The sequence below is a fragment of the Orcinus orca genome, chromosome 2 (assembly GCF_937001465.1).
Source record: "Orcinus orca chromosome 2, mOrcOrc1.1, whole genome shotgun sequence".
NCBI classification, from domain to species: Eukaryota; Metazoa; Chordata; class Mammalia; order Artiodactyla; family Delphinidae; genus Orcinus; species Orcinus orca.
Genome location: NC_064560.1, coordinates 83,784,505 through 83,805,940, shown reverse-complemented (window position 1 = coordinate 83,805,940; position 21,436 = coordinate 83,784,505). Strand labels below are relative to the sequence as shown.

The following is a 21,436-nucleotide window of genomic DNA, read 5'->3' as shown; positions in this document are numbered from 1 at the left end:
TATTGTCATTCCCAACCTCCCAATTTATCCCCCGCTTACCCTAATCTTCTTAAAAGACGATTTTCATCATGTTATTCCCTTAATTAAAAAATCCATACTACCATTTTAAAATTTATTTATTTATTTATTGGTCTTTTTGAGTTCCTTAGAATCTCTGTAATATTCTCTGTGAATGGGGAGAGGAAAGCTTGGGATGTGCTGGGGAATTGAGTCTGACCTAATAAAACAAATCGTATTATTAATTTGTATTGTCTAAATAAAACTTTTTTTCCCTTGGCAAACATCCTTCAATCTAAAGTTACCTAAGGCATAAGTCCCTCATAGAAGGTCGTGTGATTGGAGGTAGATAATCTTAGGTTGGTGAACATGGTGTTCCAGGGTTTCCAGAAACACACCTATCCATTTGCTGTTTGTAATAGTAGGGGAATGCCTGTCTTTGAGGGACAAACAATTGTTACTTAATAATTGATTTTCTCTTATCTTTTTGATATTTGAACTATGTAAAGCACCTTGCATTCTATCTGGTATAGTATATAGTTACTCAGTAGTGGTAGCTACTGTTACTATTACTTAACCTATTCATTGTATACAGTTGCTGTTTAAATTCATATGGTTGTGCTAATAGCCAAGATAATTTACATGGTTGTTTCAAATTAGGATTAGTGAGACTTTAAAAGCATTTATTAACATTAAAATCATTATAGTATTGTTTTCTCTTCTCTTGTTTCTAATTTAATAACTACCAAAAAGAAAATTCAGGCTGGTTTTCCTCGATTTGTTCTAAATACTACATGATGCTTTTTGAGATTTTGTTACCTTCTAGAATTTTTCATTAGCAGCTATGTATGTTGATCAGCCTTGTTTTACTAAAGATTGATAATTAATGGGACAATGTGAAATTAGATAATTAAGCTTCTCTTGTAGAAAATGTTGCTATTATTCTTCCTTGCATCATGATTTTTATAATACTTAAATTTTATAACTCTCTGAAACTCCCTATAGGATGACTGAAAGATGATTTTCCTACCAGAAAGTGGCCTAGAATGATCGGTATATCACCACTTATAAGTTCAAAATTCTTATTAAAGCTCCGTATTCATCCTTCTTTCAGCTATACATCTTCTACCTTATGGATTTTTTAAAGCGTCTGTCACTACCTTAGTAGTGTTCTGAGTAGCTTGACTTTAATGTGCTGTGTATTTTACTGATGACTTTCAAAAAATTATCATGCATTTTTAAAAAAAAATAAATTTATTTATTTATTTTTGGCTGTATTGGGTCTTTGTTGCTGTGCGCGGGCTTTCTCTAGTTGTGTTAAGCGGGGGCTACTCTTCGTTGTGGTGCGCAGCCTTCTCACTGTGGTGGTTTCTCTTGTTGCGGAGCACGGGCTCTAGGCACGCGGGCTTCAGTAGTTGTGGCAGGCGGACTCAATAGTTTTGGCTTGCAGGCTCCAGAGCGCAGGCTCAGTAGTTGTGGCGCACAGGCTTAGTTGATCCACGGCATGTGGGATCTTCCCGGACCAGGGCTCGAACCCGTGTCCCCTGCATTGGCAGGCGGATTCTTAACCACTGCGCCACCAGGGAAGTCCTGTCATGCATTATTGAACATTTAATTATTAAATTAGAAAGATGATAACTTAAAATCTGATTTTACATACTCAGTAAATTCCTGTGATTAGAAAATTCTCTCATGGTGTTCTATTTATAATTAATATACCAAGTAAAACTAATTAGAAGTATCTGAAACCCCTGGCAGAATCTGTAATTAGACATGTGATTCATAATTAACTGACTCTTCTTATTCTTGCCTTTTCCTCTCCATTTGAATTAATTACTTGTGTTCTTCCTTAGTGATACCTGTCTTCATGTTCAAGACACTGATTAGAGTTCAGTGATCACTGTGGTATTTTTATAGAGAGTATGGTTTTTATAAGAACTTTGTTTTTAAACTTTGCTTAATAATGTAAAAAAAAAAAAAAAACCTTTAATCATATGCTCTATAAAGTATCACACTGAAGATTTTTGCCCACATTGTCAAATTAAGCATTTATTTTATCAGAGGCTGAAGACAAACATAGAAAATAGGCAGACTTGACCACTTTTCCTGTGTTGTACTTAAGGACCTGGATTTTTCTTGCCAGTCTGATCACTGTTTGCATAATTTTGGCAGCATATCCATTGGCCTTGGGTCATTGAGTAGAGCTGGTATTAATTCATTCATTATTTTGATTAAAAACAGTTCATTAAAGGTCTACCATATGCTAGGCTTTGGGTACAAAGAGGCAGGAATGATTTTCAGGGTATTTGTCAGTCACTACAACACAGACACCAGCCAGTCAAGATGGCCATAGCACTGGATTCAGGGTCTTGAAGGACCCCTGCATTCTTTATACTGCATCAGGCTTTGCTGCTTTTGTTGTTGAGTTGGCGTGGTGGTGGTGGTGATGGTGGGGTGGGAAGACTGGGCCATCAGCAGCAGGTACCTTAGAGCTGGTGAAGTTTGGGGCAGTGACTGTTTGCCAGACCATATTACGAAAGTATTTCAGCACAACCCTTAATGCTGTACTGGTATGTACCAGCTGAATATTAGCTCTGCCAAGAGGTGTTCAGTTCTCTGACTGTAGAGTCAGAGTTACTACCCAGTTTGAGAAGTACTTAATGAAAGTGTATAGACAGTACATAGGGGAAGGTTTGCATGAGCCTTTTGGGGGAAAACTAGTAAAGACTTCTATGGTGACTAGAAATTTGCCATAGTCAGATTTGAGGAGGAGGTTCTAACCAAGCTGAGGGGAAAATAGCATTTGCAAAGGCAAAGGAGTGTGAAAGAGCATGGTGGATTCAGACATGAACAAATAGGAGAGATGGAAGATGAAGATGTCTTTCTCTGACCTTTGATTTTTTAAGCTGAATAAATATATATTAAGACCACATTTGTATCTTTGAAATTGCTCCATTTTTGGTAAAGAACTGCAAGACTGTTTGATATTCAGTTTCTTTAACTGTATCTAATTATTTTAGGTGTAGGGAAAGAAGGGAGAATAGGAATTTGTTACAGTTCAGGGCTATACTAAAGATTGATAGAGCAAGAGTGCAATGAGAAAACTTCTCTGCTGATTCACTGAGAGGCTTCTAATGAGCAAACACAAATTCATACAGATTGAGGATGGTAGTTTTTTTTTTTAATGACATAAAACTGTTGCCCATGAGGCTTTTTGGCTGACATCATGAAACTAATTTTGCTTAATAACTGTGGAGGCCTACGAATTCAAACGTGTGGAAAAGGAAGTAAATTACTGGCCTGTCAGATTCCTGTTGCCTATCATCTTTTATCTGAATAGCAGCTTTTGTTTCCAGACTGTCAGGAGCAAGTATGTGGACCCCTTCAATGTTGTATTTGTATATGCTTGAATAATTCAATTCAGAGCCATCTAAATATAGCAAATCTGCAACAGTGAAAACGCTTTATCTTCTTACATTTGTGTAACTTAGGGAACATGTCTATGGATATCTCTTCTCATTTCTGAGAGCTCTTGAGATATGTCAAGGATTTGTAGGGGTGTAAGTTTTGCTTTTATTGTCAGAGTTGATGACTCATACCTTTGAAATATAATGAACTCATATGGACAGCAGAATAAACATTTTCTCTGTGTCTGTTCAACTCAATGAATGATTTGAAAGCACCCACTATGTGCTAGGAATTGTGTGGAATACAAAGGTGAACTACTGGCATTTTTCTGGGTATCAAATTATGTGATTTTTTTCTCTCAAGCTATATTTAGTAAAAATGACTGTCTTGATGGTGTATGTGTGTAGCATAACAACAAAGGCTACAATAAAAGCTTGAGTTACTGGTAAACAGATTATTTGCTTCAAGGAGCGTTTTGAAAATAATGGTTTAAGTTCTTTTATGGCTTCATTTTTTACAGCATTTTCAATTAATGTTACTTATTTTCTTTCTACTTCCCATTACTCTGAATAATTAGAAATGAGGAGTATTTTCTGTGAAATATATATTAAATCCCAATATTAATTCAACAAGTATTTAGATAGCATCTACTAGGCCCTAGGTATGGAGTGAGCTGAATAGCAAAGTTTGCTATCCATAGAATAAAATTACTCAGTAGAAAGGAAGCTAAAATAATAAAAACGTGAAAACTTTCAGCTCTTTTGGTATGCTTAATGTTATGAAAATAACAGAGTCAGTCTTAAATGCACAGAATTTACATTTGGTTTTACAGGTATGTTGTATTTTTTTTGTTGTTCACAGAGGCTATCGGAAAACTTAAGAAGGTGTAGACTGTCTACTTTTTGAATACTGATTACCTTAACCAGCATATTACATCTGTGTTTTTCTTTTTACTTATTTCATATTGTGGGTAGCTCAGTTACTTTAGAAATTAAGGACATTCTGTATGCTATCACTTGGCTAGAGCCAGATCTAGGGAAACAAAAAGATGGTGAGAATCCTTGCTGTAACAAATTGCCCTTTTGTACCTTTGTTCATTCCATTTCTACTTCCTGGAATGCCCCCTTTTCTTATCAAAGTCTTTCCCAAAACCTTACCTAAACATTTCCCTTGACATTTTACTCTTTGGAATTTCTATAACATTTTGTTTGTTGCACCTTTTGGGATATTTATTTTTTACTTTTTTTGTATGTACCTGAACTATGTTTTCTTTTGAATTATAAGCTTCTTGATGGTGTCATGAATGTTGAATTGGGCCATGAACTTTTAGTTTATTTTCAGTTCTTTACAGTCATAAATGTGCTATGATATAAATCTTTGGATTTTTTATTATTTAGAACAGAGTTCTGAGAGAGAAGTTACTAGGTCAAAGGGTTTGAACTTTTTAAAGCTCTTGTATATTGCAAAATTGCTTTCCAGAAAGACTTTACCTATTTACACTACCACAATAGGGGTATGTGCAAAGATGCCCATTATATTGTATCATTATATTACTATAATTATGTTATTATATTACATTATAATTTGTAGCTATCAGTATAGCTGTAGATTATGGTATAGTAACAATCCCCGAAATCTCAGTGGTTTAATACAACAATGTTTACTTTTTGCTCGTGCTACATGTCTAACACATATCAGCAGGGCGTCTTCTCTCTCTCTTTGGAGTCATTTAGTGAACCATCCTGATCAGAGCTCCATCTGGTTACTTCTTTCCATAATCACTGCAGCAGTGGGTAGGTCTTCCAGTTGTGTACTGGTTCCTAAAGCTTATGCCTAATAATATATCATGTCTATGTACATTTTAGTGGTTAAAGCAAGTCATGTAGCCAGAACTAAGTTGAAACAGGGCAGTGAAGTGCAGTTCTACTGTGAGTCTAGGAACGAGGAGGACTGGAACAGCACTAATAACTAACATCTTATTTAAAAAACAACTCAAATTTTATTGATGAAAGATGATATCTCAATTTGATTTCCTTTGCCAATGTAGGTGAAATTTTCATAACTTATTAGCCATTTGTTTTATTTAATCTTCCCTTTTCTTGTTTTATAAACACATGCTGTTGGTTTACTTTTATATTTCCATATTTTTGAATTCTGTCGTTTTTGTGAGGATAGGAGGTCATGGTGGTGGTATTATGGGGAGTGCAGACTTTTAGAAAATGCCTTCTGTTTTGAAAACTTGAGCAGGTGAACAAAAATTATTTTTCTTGAATTGATCCCCCTCACCCTTGTTAATATAATATATGTTTTGATAAGTTTTATATTTCAAGATTTGTCAAAATGTTTAAATAATTATAGACAATAGAAAGTCTAGCAGAATTAAGATCCTTGACATTTTACAAGCTTCTAAAGAACAACTTGAGCACAAAATTTTAGGGGGTAAACGATCAAGTTAGGGTTCTTCTCTTGAAAAAATGAAGTTCCCTACTCAGATTTAGTCATATTGACCATGTCTTTTTCCTTTTTTTCAATTCAGGTATCTGCCTAAACTGGAAGTTATGCTATAGAGATTTCTTTGTGGATTTGTCTGAAAACCTAAGGTGAGATATTTTATAAATGCATTTGCCTTTTAAGATATATTTTATAATGAGAAATAATTGTTTCTGAAAAATTTAAGGCATTAAAAATTTAATGTCTTTTCCTCTGAGAGTTTTAATAGGAGGCAAATACTATTTATTATAAAGCTACATATATAGCATGCTTACTTTTACTTTGTAGGACATTTGATTGAAACAAATGAAGCTGGTTCTAGCAATTAAAATAGTTTTGAGTGAATTTTTCCTTTGTTTTTTATACTCAAAGTTTGAAGTTCACACTGCTGTTCCCTGACACGCACTTGAGAAAGATATTGGCATTATAATCTGATATTCTTGAAGGCAAACCTTCAAATTAGTTAAGTCATAGATTACAACAACTGGTAACTATTTTAATAGTTCAGTTATTAAGAGTTTTCTACCACTCTGTTCTCTTGGAGTTGATTATTTTCTCTAGTTCCCTCTGTTTGGGGGGGTGCTTATAAAATAAGGATATATCCTTTAGTATGTTAGTGTTTGGTTTCTATAGATAGCATTCCACTCTAAAGATCGTATCATAGCTCTTTCCCTTTTCTTACATGTCTTGGCTCAAATCTTCTTCATCTTTTAATTTTTTAAATGTAACATTATAAGTCCATCATCTGGTCTTTCCACCTTGAGTCCAGCTGCTCTCTAAGCCATTCTTGTCACACTTACGAAGGTGCTTTTTCTAAAAGATAAATGTCATCATGTTAGTCCATGACTCAGAATCCTTCAGTACCTTTACAGTGTTCAAACGATATTTTAGACTCCTGCAGAGCAGTATAATCTGCTTTATATCCATTTTTCCATCTCACTAGTGCTCTAGGAATGTTAGGAACTAACATTTTAAGAAAACAGCTTTACTGAGAAATAATTTACATACCATGAAATTCATCCATTTATTTAAATTTGATGTAATTTATTGTATTTACAGCATTATGCAACTATCACCACAGTCTAATTCTAGAATATTTTCATCACTTCAAAGAGACATCAGAACTCATTAGCAGTCGCTATCCATTCCTCTCTCTACTCAGTCCCTGGCAGCTACTAATCTACTTTCTCTCTATAGAGCTGCCTATTCTGGACATTTCATATAAATGGAATTGTACAGTATGTGGTCTTTTGTGACTTATTTCTTCCATTTAGCATAAAGTTTTCAAGGTTCATCCATGGTTCATCATGAACCAGTACTTCATTCCTTTTTATGGCTAAATAATATTATATTTTATGTGTCAGGAGTTTAGCTGAGCTTGTGAGAGAGAAGTGGGTTGGGGGGCAGGGGTAAGCGCTGAGCTTCCAGGTATCAAGGTAGCTGATTAAAAACAACATTCCAAAATGAAAGTAACATTCTAGTCTTTATTCACTTACTGGGATAGTATAAGCAAGAGGCTAAACCTGAGAAAGTGCAGGCCCTCTCACTCAGGTGAATCAGTACGGGGGTGGGGGGGTTGTCTCACTGCTGAGGGAGCCCCAAACAAAAGGTTCCTGCAGTTTTATGGACCCAGGGCTGGTTGGAGGGTGAGATGGAAGGACTTGGAGTGGAAAAGTACTGAGTCAGAGTAGAGAAAAAGTGTCTTTAATGTTTCCTTCCTAATGAGAAGATCTCAGAAGAGGCACCTGAAGAAAGGCCTCAGCTGCAGGCCACATATAAAGAAACTTCTGGAAGAAGGTACCTGGGCTAGGGATACAGCTGTGCTAAAGAGCATGGTCAGTCAGGGGTGCCTGGGTCCTTGACTGCAACTCTCTTCAGAGACTGCAGTGCACTGACTGTGTGCCAAGTCTGGTCAGGGGAGGGCAGATTTTCTATGTGAGGCCTGCCAGGGCCTTTGTAGTCATTTATGGTCAGGTTGGAAAAGTCACACGTCGATTTCTTGGTCAGGAGCTGGACTCTGCAATATGCATGTACCATATTTTGCTTATCTGTTCATCAGTTGGTGGACATTTAGGTTGTTTCTACATTTGGGTTATTATGAATATTTTGCTATGAACATTTGTGTATAAGTTTTTGTGTGTACATGTTTTCATTTCTCTTGGGTACATACCTAAGAGTGGAATTGCTGGGTCATTTGGTAAATCCATGTTTAACATTTTGAGGAGCTGCCAAACATTTTTCCAAAGAGACTGTATCATTTTTCATTCCCACCAGTGATGTATGAGGATTTGTTTCTCCATATCGTCACCAACATTTGTTATTATCCTCTTCCTTTTTTTCTTTTTTTAAATTACAGCCATTCTAATGGATGTAAAGTGGTCTCATTGTGCTTTTTTTTTTTTTTTTTTTGCCGTACGCAGGCCTCTCACTGTTGTGGCCTCTCCCGTTGCGGAGCACGGGCTCCGGACGCGCAGGCTTAGCGGCCATGGCTCATGGGCCCAGCCGCTCTGCCACATGTGGGATCTTCCACGACCGGGGCACGAACCCGTGTCCCCTGCATCGGCAGGTGGACTCTCAACCACTGCGCCACCAGGGAAGCCCTCATTGTGCTTTTGATTTGTATTTCCCTAGTGGCTAATGATGTTGAATACCTTTTCATGCGCTTAATGGCCATTTGTATATCTTACTTTGAGAAATGTCTATTCAAATCCTTTGCCCATTTAAAAATTAGGTTATCCTTTTATTGTAAGAGTGCTTTATATATTCTGGATACAAGTCACTTACGAAATATATGATTTGCAAATATTTTCTCCCATTCTGTGAGTTGTCTTTTCACTTTCTCAATATTGTTCTTTAAAGCACAAAAGTTTTTAATTTTATCTATGTTTCTTTTGTTGCTTATGATTTTGGTGTTTTATCTAAGAAACCATTGCCTAATCCAACGTGATGGAGATTTATTCATATTTTCTTCTAAATGTAAGTTTTATTGTTTTAGCTCTCAAATTTAGGTCTATGATTCATTTTGAGTTAATTTTTATGTATGGAGTGAAGTAGAGGCTCAGCTTCATTCTTTTGCATTCAGATATCTAGTTGTCCTAGGCCATTGGATTATCTTGGCACCGTTAAAGAATATCAGTTGACCATAAATGTAAGGATTTATTTCTGGACTTTTAATTCGATTCCATTGATTTATACATCTTTCCTTGTGCTAGTATCACATTGTCTGATTACTGTAGTTTTGTAGGAAGTTTTGAAATCACGAAGTGTGAATTCTCCAAGTTTGTTCTTATTCAAGGTTGTTTTGACTCTTCTGGTGCTTGCATTTTCTTTCTTTCTTTTCTTTTTTAAAATATTTATTTATTTATTTTATGGCTGTGTCAGGTCTTAGTTGTGGCACGCGGGCTCTTCATTGCAGTGCACATGTGGGCTTCTCTCTAGTTGTGGTGCACAGTCTCCAGAGCGCGTGGGCTCTGTAGTTGTGGCGTGCAGGCTTAGTTGCCCCACGGCATGTGGGATCTTAGTTCCCGGACCAGGGATTGAACGGGTGTCCGTGCATTGCAAGATGGATTCTTAACCACTGGACCACCAGGGAAGTCCCCCCTTGCATTTTCATATGAATTTTAGGATCAGCTTGTCAAGTTCTACATAAAAAGATCCGTCTGGGATTTTGATAGAGACTGTGTTGATCTGTATTATGAATCTGTAAATCAGTTTGGAAACTTTACAATAGTAAGCCTTCCAATCCATGAACATTGGAGGTCTCTTCATTTATTTAGGTGTTCTTTAATTTCTTTCAATGATGTTATATAATTTTCAATGTATGTGTTGTGCTTTTTTTGTCAAATTTATTCTTAAGTCCTTTACTCTTTTTCATAGTATTGTGAATGGCATAGTTTCTTTACTTTTGTTTTTGGATTGTTCATTGCTGGAGTATAGAAATGTAATTGATTTTTAAATCGTGCACCCTTGCTGAACTCTTAGTTCAACTATTAGTTCTAGTAGTTATTACTTAGAATTTTTTTATATTTAATATCTTGTCATCTGCAAATAGTGATAGTTTTATTTCTTCCTTTCCAATCTGGGTGCCTTTTATGTCTTTTTATTACCTAATTGCCCTGACTAAAACCTTCAGCACAGTGTTAAATAGAAGTGGTGAGAGCAGTCATCCTCATCTTGTTCCTGATCTTAGGGGGAAAGAATTCAGTCTTTTAGCATTAGGTATGATATTACCTGTGGGTTTTTCCTAACTGCCCTTTATCAGGTTGAGGAAGTTCCCTTTTATTCCTAGTTTGTTCAGTGTTTTTGTCATGAAAAAGTTAACATTTATTGAGACCTTTCAATATATGCCAGACCCTATGCTAAGACCCTATTTAATTTAATTTTCATAGTAGTCCTTTGAAATAGAGATTGTTATTTTATGTCATTGAGCTGGTAAATAGTAGAATCAGATTTCAGAACTTGTATGCTGAACGATTATCAATTAAATTCCCTGTACATACCATGCTGATTTATATGTGTGACTTTATACATTCTAGTTGCTGCCTCTTAGAATGCATGCTCCCTCTCTTTCTGCATCATGCAGCTACTGCAGCACTTTGTACCTATAACTGTCATAGTACTGTTTCACTGTGTTGTGATCGTTTGCATATATTTCTCTCATTTTAGAATCTGTGCTCCTTGAAGTCAGGGACTTTGTCGTATACATCTTTGAATCTCCAATGCATATCGTAGAGATAGAAGAGAGATGAGTCACAGAAGCCAGGGGATTAGAGGGTTTCAAGAAGAGTGTCAGGAACTTCCCTGGTGGCTCAGTGGTTAAGAATCTGCCTGCCAATGCAGGGGACACAGGCTTGAGCCCTCCGGGAGGATCCCACATGCCACAGAGCAGCTAAGCCTGTGCGCCACAACTACTGAGCCTGAGTTCTAGAGCCTGCGAGCCACAGCTACTGAAGACCGTGCACCTAGAGCCCATGCTCTGCAACAAGAGAAGCCACCACAATGAGAAGGCTGCGCACCACAACGAAGAGTAGCTCCCGCTTGCCGCAACTAGAGAAAGCCCGCGTGCAGCAACACAGCCAAAAATAAATAAATAAAAATTTATTTAAAAAAAAAAGAGTGGCAGAAGTCAGCAGTGTCAGATACTGCAGAGAGATCAAGTAAAGTAAGGTTCACAAAATGACTATTGGTTTAGTCTTTTAGTGATTTTAGCAAGAGTAACAAGAGTGGTTTTTGTTTTTGTTTTTGTTTTTTTAGTGGTGGGGACGGAAACAAGATTCTGGTAGGTTAAGCAGTGAATGGGAAATGAAGCAAGAGACTGTCAGGGATTAAGGACTACTGTTGTGAGAGGTTTAACTGTGAAGGGGAAGAATGAGTTTAGGGTGCTACATAGAGGAGAACATAAAATATTTTTAATATAGGAGAGACTTTTGAGCATGTGTATGTACAGAGCTGGTGGGAGAAGGGACCAGTTACGAGCAAGCTTGTGGAAGTGGAGAGAGGAATGACACAGAGAATAGGCTGCCCTGCAGAGGTGAAAGATTGCATCTGGAATACATATTTGCCTGAAGTGGCCTGTTTCTTCTGAGGGAAGGATATGTCCATGGATGTAGCCAGAGATAAATTTATGGGAATGAATTAGGAAATATAGGCAGTTCCCCTTTTCTCTGAAGTGGAAAACAAGGTCCTTGACTTGATGATGTTGTGGTTGGCGATGTTCTGGAGGGAGGCAACAGGGGTGAGATATGGAGTTTGAAGGGAGTGGTGAAGGTTTGGCATATCTGCTGTGAGGCATGGGAGAGGTTGCTTGCCAGAAACATCGAAGTCTGAGAGCCTCTTTCTCCCTTCCCTCCATGTAAATTGAAAAAGCAGGTATGTGGTCAGAAATACAGATGGTACCAAAGGATTTACAGTGAAAAGTAAATCTTCCTTTCACCTTAGATCCCCTGTCCTTATTTTCAGAAGAAAGTTCCATTAGCAGTTTATTAGCTTTCAAATTATTTTTGCAAATATAAATATAAATTTTAAAATATCTATATTGGAATTTATTTTAATCCATGAGAATGTACTGTTCTACTTCTTCCTTTTTCAACTTCCTTTCATAACTTGGAGATCTTTCTGTATATTTAGATCTACTTCATTCATGTTTACAGCTGCAGGATATTTTGTGTATGAATATAGTATAGATGATGTAACCAGCATTTAGATAAGTTCCAATCTTTACTCTCATAAAAGCCATGTTGAATGAATAAATTCTACCTTTAAAAATAAAAATTCATTATAGTACCTTAATTCTGTGCCTTAATTTTGGATTTGTTCTGTACACACACACCTTGAACAAACTGATAATATATACATACTAAAACTGAGTTGTCTTTAAAACATAAAGACATCTTCAATATTTGAAACTGATACCCTTAGTTATCACGCTCAATTTATTTCTGGGTTTGAGTGATAAAAAATTCTGTCTTCAGGTGTTTGCTATTTTTAACACTGATCCAAGAAACATTCCTATACATGACTCTTATAGTTCATGTGCAAGAGATTCTCCTGGGTATGGAACTATGAATGGAATTGCTGGGTCATACAGTATCAGTAGTAAATATTAAACTTAAAAAGATAATCCAAAGTTTATTTCTAGAGTGATTGCCCCATTTTATCCTTCTACCATACCATCAGTGTATAAGAGATCCTGTTGTTTTACAGTCTTTCCAGTACTTGGTGTTTTCAGACTTTAAAAATTTGCTAGTTGAATGATCTAAAATAGTATCTAGTTGTGATCTTTAAAAAAACTTTAAAAGCGAGATATAATTTTCAACTTTACAATAAAATGCACAGATCTTAAATATACAGTTCAGTGAGTTTTGACATGTGCATATACCTATATAATCCAATCTCCTATAAAAATTTAGAACATTTTTATTACCCCTTCAGTTTCCTCAGGCTCCTTCCTTGACGTTCTTTTCCCTCACCAGAGTGAACCACTATTCTGATTTCTATCAATTTTTTTTTAAAAAAATCATCTTTTCTCACCATCACAAACTTCTTTTCTCCCATTCTCGCTCTTTCTTAATATGTCTTTTAAAAAATTTGTGGTCAAATATACGTAACAAAAAATTTATCATTTTAACCATATTTAAGTGTACAGTTCAGTGGTATTAAATGCTTTCACGTTGTGCAACGATCACCACCATCTATCCCCATAACTCCTTTCATCTTGTGAAACAAACCCCCATTTTCCCCTCCCCCCAGTCCCAGGCAACCACAATAATGCTTTCTGTCTTTATGACTTTGACTACTCTAAGTACCTCATGTAAGTGGAATCATACAGTATTTGTCTTTTAGTGACTGGCTTATTTCACTTAGCATAATGTCCTCAAGGTTCATCTGTGTTGTAGTATATTTTCCCTTTCTTTGTAAAGCTGAATAATATTCCATTATATGTATATACCATATTTTGCTTATCTATTCATCTGTTGATGGATACTTGGGTTGCTTCTATGTTTTAGCTATTATGAAAAATGCTCCTGTGAACTTGGGTGTACCAATATCTCTTCATGATCCTGCTTTCAGTTCTTTTGGGTTTATACCCAGAAGTGGATTTGCTGGATCATTTGGTAATTCTGTTTTCATTTTTGAGGAGTCACCATATTGCTTTCCACAGCAGAAGTACCATTTAAAATTCCCCTGAACAGTGCACAAGAGTTCCAGTTTCTCCACATTTTGCCAAAACTTCTTTACTATTTTTTTCATAGTAGCCATACTAGTGGGTGTGAGATGTAGTTTTGATTTGCATTTCCCTAATGATTAGTGATGTTGAGCATCTTTTCCTGTGCTTATTGGCCATTCATATATCTTCTTGGGGAAATGTCTATTCAAGTCCTTTGCCCATTTTTGAATAGGGTTATTTTTGTTGTTGTTGTTGAGTTTTAGGAGTTCTCTCTATATTTTTGATATTAATCCCTTATCATATATATGACTTGCAAATATTTTCTCCCATTCTGTGGCTTGCCTTTTTACTCCATGAATAGTGTCTTTGGATGCACAAAACAAAAATTTTCATGAAGTCCAATTTGTCTGTTTTGTCTTTTGTTATCTATGCCTTTGGTGTTAAATCCAAGAAATCATTGCCAAATCCAATGCTCTGAAACTTTTGCCATATGTTTTCTTCTAAGAGAAAGGTCTTACATTTAGGTATTTGTTTTAGGTCTTACATTTAAGTATTTGATCCATTTTGAGTTAACTTTTGTATATGGTGCTGGTGAGGGTTCAACTTCATTCTTTTGCATGTGGATAACCAGTTTTCCCAGTACCATTTGTTGAAAAGACTTTCTTTGCCTCATTGAATTGCTTTGATGACTTTGTCAAAAATCAGTTGACAGGGACTTCCCTGGTGGCACAGTGGTTAAGAATCCGCCTGCCAATGCAGGGGACGTGGATTCGACCTCTGGTCCGGGAAGATCCCACATGCCGCAGAGCAACTAAGCCTGTGCGCCACAACTACTGAGCCTGCGCTCTAGAGTCCACGAGCCACAACTACTGAGCCAGTGTGCCACAACTACTGAAGCCCGTGTGCCTAGAGCCCATGCTCCATAGCAAGATAAGCCACCACAGTGAGAAGCCCGCACACCTCAACAAAGAGTGACTCCTGCTCACCGCAATTAGAGAAAGCCTGCGTGCAGCAACAAAGATCCAATGCAGCCAAAAAAAAAAAAAAAGTCAGTTGACTTTGTATGTGTGTGTCTGGGTTCTGTCTTCTGTTCCATTGATGTATTTTTCTTCTTTTTGCTGATACCATACTATCTTGATTACAGTAGCTTTATAAGTTTGGAAGTCAGATAGTGTAAGTTCTCTAATTTTGTTTTTCTTAAAGATTTGTTTTGGCTCTTCTAGGCTCCTTGTATTTTCATTTAAATATTAAAATCCACTTTACCACTTAGGTTTTAGGATTAGCTTTTCATTTTCTGAAAAAACGTTTGTAGATTTTGCTTCACACTGTACTTACTCCACAGGTCAATTTGGAGTGAATAGGCATCTTAACACTTTATAAACATGATATCTCACTCCACTTATTTAGATCATCTTTAATTTCTCAAGAGCTATGTATTTTTTTTAGTTTTCAGTGTACAAGTCTTCTACTTTGATTTTTTAATGCTATTGTAATGGCATTTTAAAAGTGTTTCATTTCCAGTTGTTCATTACTAGTATATCATTTAATTTTGTATATTGGCCTTTGTAAGTTTTAGTAGCCTTTTTTTTCTTAAGATTTTCTAGGCTTTACTATGTAACTGATATGTTTGTAAGTAAAGACAGTTTTACTTCTTCCTATCATTTATTTTTTAAATTCTTTCTATCATCCTATCATTTTTCCCTTGCCTTATTTACTAACTAGAACCTCTAGTACAATTTTGAATGCAAGTGGTGAGAGCAGACATCCTTGGATTGTTCCTGATTTGGGGGAGAAAGTTTTCAGTCTTTCACCATGAAGATGTTATCCTTGGGTTGAGTAACCCTTTCTATTCCTCGTTTGCTGTAAGGTTTTTTGTTTTTTGTTTTTTTTTAAATCATAGTGGATGATGTTGAATTTTAATTGTGGTCATAAAGGATTTTTAAAAGGAGATATAATTGTGACTCTCATACAGATATAAAATTGTCACTTGTCAAGTATTTTATTTAACTCACTATTGAGGAAACTGGTAAGATGTTAAAATCAGTTCAAAGGGAAATTTGAAGAGCTACTCATTTATGTGTAGTAAAGGGATGCTGAAATAAAATTTTCAAATAAATGCAAAAATTCGTATATCTCCTGTGCAATTACCAATTGTAATCCACTGGACACAAGTAATTTGCTCTGTTGTACACAAGAATAATTCACATTATCATCAATTTTCTACATTTCATCAAATTGAAAAATTGCTCAAAGGCAATGAAAGATGGAGGTGATGTATGTGTGAACTTGAGAGAAGATTGACTGATTTTTATTTGTTTGTTTCTTTGTTTTTTGGTCCATTACAAAGCTTTCCATGGTTTTTCGTGACACAGGGTCTTGCTTTGAAAATCTGTGATCCCCAGTGATGAACAGTTTTTCGTACATGTGTTGGTTATATGTTGCATTCTGCTGTGAAATGCCTCTTCATTGTCTCTTGCCCATTTTTCTGGCCATGTTCTGATTGTGTGTGTATGTGTGTGTTACTCCTTTATATGTTATTGATAATAGTGCATTACAAGTTGTGTGTATTGTGAACACTTTTTGCTAGTTTATAACTTGTATTTTTACTTTCTTGAAGGTATTTTTTGATGAACAGTGGTTCTTAGTATAGTCAAATTTTTCTTATTTAAGAAAATTTTCCTTACCCTGTGGTCAAAAGATAGTCATCTTTTCCACTAAGTTTTTTAAAGTTGTTTTCGATGTTTAAGTCTTTGATCCATCTGGTGTTGATTTTTCGTATGGTACAATGTTAGGATCAAATTTCACCTTTTTAAAAATAAATAGATGTTATGGACTGACTGTATGTCATTCCCCCTACCCCAAATTCGTATGTTGAAGCTCTAACGTCCAATGTGTGGTATTTGGAGGTGGGGCCTTTGGGAGATAATTAGGGTTAGATGAGGTCATGAAGGTGGGGCCCTGGTTCAGTGAGGTTAGTGCTTTTATAAGAATAGATAACCAGAGAGCTTGCTGTTCCTTTCTGTCTTCTATGTGGACACAGCCAGAAGGTGGCCATCTGCAAGCCAAAAAGGGAGCTCTCACCAGAACCTGACCGTGCTGGCACCCTAATTGCAGACCTCCAGCCTCCAGAACTGTGAGGAAGTATTTCTGTTGTTTAAGCTATCTTGTCTATGGTATTTTGTAATGGTAGCTCGAAAAGACTAAAACATCTTGTTTTACACTTACTCTTTGGTACTTGATATTTTACTCTGTCAGACAGTGCTTCTGTGGGGAGGATCAGGTTTATGTCTCAGTGATATCAGGGTAGGAGTTAGAGAGCCCCAGGCCTCAGAGAGCTTGAGTCAGTCAGTCACTCCTAACCCCATACAATATAATCTCAGGTCACTTCTTTACTGTTTCTCTTGAGGAAGAGGTTTGTGTAGGAGCAGAGGGTGATGTGAAGAAGCAGCCAAGGGAGGTTAGTGTGAATCCAGCTATTTTTCTCAGCTCCTATTTTCCTGAGGACCAGAGACCAGAGGTTGTCCCATAAATGGGACCACGTCGTGTGCACATAGTTGCTGGGACACAAGAAAAGCAAAAACAGAACTTCAGTAGTTCTTTTTCTGTTTTGTTATCCCATGGCTTTGGTGGGCTGCCTCTTGCCTCAGGCCAAAGCAACCATTCCACACATACCAGTTCAAAATGGGTCCTTGTCACCGCAGGTGTTTCTCATAGGTCTCTCCATTTTTCCTGTGTAACTTCCCCAAGGGCTGATCTTCTGAAAGGGCATCAGCAGTTTTGCTAACTCATCATCTCTGTAGGAGTTGGAGCCAGTGTATAATTTTTCCTGGTCTTCTTAGACTTCCTTTGTATAATTACAGGTAACTTTAATCTGACCGAGCCAAGTGAGTAAGTTGAAGATTCCTCAGTCACCTGTAAGCCTTCTTGCCATGTCTGAAGCCCTCTATAGAGGCTGTGTAGAGGTGTAGGCTGGCTGTAACAAAGAGTCCTACAGAATCTTTTTGACCATCCAGTGGTATTTCACTGAATTTTCACCCAGCCAGTGTTGGCTTTTTGGAGCCAAAAAGCCAGCCTTTAGGTGGTGTGAGTTGCTCAATTCTAAGAGGGTCTCTGACTTAACGTGGCTGTCTTTCTGCTCAGTCATATTACTTTAAATTCTAACTCTGGATAGTCATTCTTACCCAAAATGGCCCATGAATTTTAAAGTATTTTATTGCATCTTTCATGTAATTTGTATTCTGCTTATAATGAGTATATTAATATTAAAATGTTTTAAGTTTCTACATCAAAGAGACTTGCTGCTCCAGGAGAAAGTACTATATTTATCCTGTTGTTTTTCTTACTCTCTGCTCTACCTCTCTGTCCCCCTCAAATAGTCAATCCACCACATCATGCTATCTTCCATTATAAATCCATGTGTTGTACTTATTTTCCTTCTTTCTGTGCGCTTCCAGGGGTGAGGCCAGGACCTGTTTCTCATTTATTTTTGTATTCCTAGCTCTGGCATAGGTCCTGCCAGATTTGCCACAGAGTAGGTGCTCTATAATTGTTGAAGCAGTAAATACATAGCAAAGTACTTAGGATTCATAACAGGAGTTGCTTCCCAGGGGGAAAAGTATGTACTCATAATCATGTTGGGTCCTTATTTTGGCGTAGTTAGAATAAATGGTATGTGGGGTGGTTTGTAGGGGAGGGCTGGATTGAAAAGTACTTACTTGTAAGCTATGTCAAAAGGTTATTTTTTTTTGGCGGTACGCGGGCCTCTCACTATTGTGGCCTCTCCCGTTGCGGAGCACAGACTCTGGACGTGCAGGCTCAGCGGCCATGACTCACGTGCCTAGCTGCTCCGCGGCATGTGGGATCTTCCCGGACTGGGGCATGAACCCGTGTGGCCTGCATCGGCAGGCGGACTCTCCACCACTGCGCCACCAGGGAAGCCCTGTCAAAAGGGTTTGATAGGGATCTCTGAAGGGTCTTAAGCAGGAGGTTAACATGTTTAATATTTTGTTTTAAGAAGGTGATTTTGAGAATAGTATGAAATATATATTGGAACAGAGAGACTGCTTGGAAGGTAGTCCAGACAGGATGTAACTGAAGAGGGGGTAGACTCCAGAGAGGTTTAGCAGGTAGAATCTGTAGAACTTGATGACTGATATTATTAACTGTTGGTTGGGGGAGGATGGGGGCAGGGAGAAGGAGAGGAAGAAATCAGGGATGACTCCTACATTGTGCAATTAAATGGATGGTAGTGCTATTTATTCCCAATGCATGTTCATGTGTAGAAATAACTTGTGGAGTAGGAATGGATAGGGTTTTGAAATAATTTAGTTTGAGATTTCTCTGAGATATTCAAGTGGAGATGTGCAGATCTGTGTATAATTCTTGGAGAGAGGTGGGGGCTTGAGGGAGAGATTTTTGGGTTAATAGATTTTCAGGAGTGGTTGAAGAAGAAATTGCTCAGGATTTGAGTACAAAAGCCTTGAGCACATCTAGTTTTAGTGGACAAGTACAGAAAAAGGCACTGGGAAGGAGATCAAGGAGAAACCGGGTGTTAATAAAGGATTTTTCAGTAACACCGTTGGCTTCCTCTCTTCCTGGAGACCAGATTTTCCTTTCAGCACCCTCTATTTGATCTTTGTCTTCAGACCTTTTCTTACTTTGAGCATTCTCTGCTGCAAGAGATTGTAGATGAAAATAGTTTTACTTTTGAACCCAGCAATTGCTGGTTCCTTTATATTTCCTTAAATTTTGCTTGAAAACAGAATACTTTCTTTAACTCATCTCTCTATCTGTACCTTCTACAATACTATACATATAAAAGAAATCAGTTGACACTTTGGACCTTCTGCTTGGGAATTACCTTAGCTAGAAGTAACAGTTCATTATCAACATTTTCTGCTTTTTAACTTAGCACAGGCAATAGTTTTACTAAATTTTCTGCCGCTTTTTAACAAGGGTCTTCTTTCCTCCAGCTTCTGAGAGCATTTTACTCACTCCTTTAAGGCTTCTCCAGTAACCTTCCCAAGGCTCATCAAGCTTTTGCTAATGAGATTCTTAGGGCCCTTCCACCTTGTGTCTACCACCCAATCCCAAAGCCAGTATCACATGTTTTTGTTATGTTAGTACTCTAGTTCCAGGTACTGAATTTTGTTCTGGTAATCGCTGGTTAATCGCTGTTTAACAAATCACCCCAAACCTAGTCCCAGAACCTGCATGACTTTTCCTTAACCAGCATTAGAAGTCACTCAGTGTCACTTCCACCACACTCTCTTGGTTACTAGCAAGTTAAGTGCCACTCTGGATTTAAGGAGAAGGGAATTAGGCTCTACCTCTTTATGGGGAAGTGGCAAATTGACATCATAGAAGAGCATGTGGAATGGGAGATATTTTTGCAGCATATTCGGAAAATACAGTTTGCCCCAGATGGATGAAATAAAATACATAGGATTACAAAGGAAAGCAATTATACTAAAATATCATTACCAAACAAATTGTGATAAAGTAATATGTGCTTAATTAACATACTACACAACAAGATATAGTGGCAGGCCAATAGTAATTTAGTAAATTTGTAAGTACAGTATATATATTAGTAATTTTAGAGGTTTGGAGAAAATAAAGAAATAATTTATTTTGCCATCTAAGTTCATGGATCTTCTGAATTCTATCCACAGACCCTACTGCCCTAGGTTAAGAACTCTTGGATTAATATAATGGTGTTAGCAGAAGTCGTATTGCTGTGGACTGGAGAGGGAATTTGCATGAGGGCAGAGACGAAAGGGAGGACACCATAGGGTAAGTTCTATATAGTAGGATTTATTTGCCTTTTAAGCTAAAGGTTTTGTTGTTTTTTTAGGTAGAGACTTAAATGTGTTTATGTAATGAAGGAAAGATACTAGTGAAGAGAGAAAGTTGAATACATTGGTAAGATAAAGGGTATTTCAAAGGTTTCTGAGAAGGCAAGAGAGAGTGTGGTCTTGAGCTTAGGTGAAAGCATTAGTCCTGGATGGAAGGAGAGGCAAAAGGAAGGGAGTTATGGATGTTTGCAGGTGCTGTTCTTTTATCAGGTCACATGCATTGAGAAAAATATAGATAAATAAATTCAACACAGGAGCGAGGGAGGCCAAGGCAGGCCTCAGAGAACGTTACAGCAGAGGTCCTGGAAAATAAAAGAATTTTGGGATTAGGGTAGGCAGGAAAAGGTAGTGAAATAAAGACAGAAAAAAGTAACTGATAATGTAAGTGATTGGATGCAGAAGACAAACTTTGCCTAGTTTACAGTTTTGTTTAGTGCCTTCTGTAGGCCAGTTCTCCTTACTATGGATATGGAGACAAAGAAAGGTGGAATGAGAATAAAATGCAGTTATATATTTCGATATCTGCTTATTTAGAGTTAACTTTTTCTAAGTGTATTGTTTAGCATATGTAATTAATACTTGTAATGCCTTTGAAAGCCGAGGAGCTTCTTTTTCATGGTTATTTGGGATTGATATTGAAAAGCAGTATGTGTGTTTGCTGCTTCCATGCTTACAGCTGGATGGAAATTGGCTTCAAAGGGTCTATGGTTTTCTTTGTCATTAGCCAACAGATGCTTGCCACAGTGTTTTGCTCACTGAGTCTTTATTTAATGTGAGGGTAATGCATCTCTGTACACTCATGAGAAGAGCTGTGCAATACAGTAGCTCATTTGTGTATAACAAATATCTGCCTTTAGCCACACATTGATCCTTCACTAAATGATTTTTCTTTTTTGTTTCACCAGCCTGTTATCAACACCTGGTTGGCTTATCTGTCTTCAAATTGCTTTGACTTTCTAGTATGTTGATCCTGACTTTAGTATGTCTGTTTTATAGGGGAAATATTTTCTGTCAGAGA

At 37.1% G+C, this 21,436-nt stretch overlaps 1 protein-coding gene across 16 annotated transcripts in view; it reads left to right on the top strand.

Annotated features, from left to right (window-relative positions):
• Positions 1 to 21,436, top strand: part of PEAK1 (pseudopodium enriched atypical kinase 1) — a 292,180-nt gene that overhangs the window by 46,058 nt on the left and 224,686 nt on the right. For 9 of the 16 annotated variants that reach the window (XM_049706603.1, XM_033440138.2, XM_033440140.2 and 6 more), the window contains exons 2-4: positions 5,942 to 6,005; positions 16,602 to 16,694; positions 20,236 to 20,356. The gene's annotated coding sequence lies outside the window, so the exon portion shown is untranslated. The remainder of the gene's footprint in view (positions 1 to 5,941; positions 6,006 to 16,601; positions 16,695 to 20,235; positions 20,357 to 21,436) is intronic. The other 7 variants (XM_004276341.3, XM_033440139.2, XM_049706605.1 and 4 more) reach the window with 3 other exon arrangements.